We start from the raw sequence: 840 nt of genomic DNA, 5'->3' as shown, positions 1-840 counted from the left end.
GAATTACTGAAATAAATCTACTTTTTCATGATATTCTAATTTTATGACCAGCACTGTATATAATTCTAATTTTGCATTTGTTTCCTGCTTCTTCATTCACGCTGAAGTGACTAAAGACAAATTTCCTCCAGCTGCTCATAAGATAAATTAAGATAAATGCGGTCGACCCCTCCACCGCTTAGATTATGTAATGTATGTTGGAGGAATAAAGTTATGGAGTTTTTTACTCTGATATATAATCACAAACTGCAGGATATAGCCTACCATATTCTGACTGGACAGAACATCAGTACCAGTAATATCAACACAGTTCAGCCTAGTAGTATTCAGTTTTTTCTTTAACAAAAATTTCTCCTATATAAGTGCTTCTGTTTTTTGTGAATTTTAAAAAATTAGCTCAAAATTTGAATTAAAATTGGAAGGAAACACGGCTACTGTTGTTTATCTGTTTATTTTTGACTTGAATAAATGTAACAGTTTGGGTGACATACAGACACACATACTGTACATGTGACCAAGTAAAGACAGAGTTCGTTGTTTGGAAAAATAAAGTCTCTGTGGAAGCTCATTTCTGCCACTTGAAAGAAAAGAAAAGTTAAACCGTGTGCCACAACTAGAACTTTTGAAGTTGTAAATATGAAATACAGTATATTTTTATGACTTTTTAGTTAATTATTATTACTTTAAAGCTCATAAATATGACGTTTTTAATTAACAACTAAGATGTTGTATTTTTGAATAATATCTTCTGATTTTATTACATATTTTTAAATTGTTGCTTTTTATAATTTGAGCTTTGACCATAATAATGGCATTTAACAGTATGTTATAATTATAACA

Source organism: Austrofundulus limnaeus, unplaced genomic scaffold, assembly GCF_001266775.1.
Source record: "Austrofundulus limnaeus strain Quisiro unplaced genomic scaffold, Austrofundulus_limnaeus-1.0 Scaffold117, whole genome shotgun sequence".
In the NCBI taxonomy this organism is placed as follows: domain Eukaryota; kingdom Metazoa; phylum Chordata; class Actinopteri; order Cyprinodontiformes; family Rivulidae; genus Austrofundulus; species Austrofundulus limnaeus.
The sequence above is the reverse complement of the archived record's forward strand: the minus strand, read 5'-3'. Positions refer to the sequence as shown.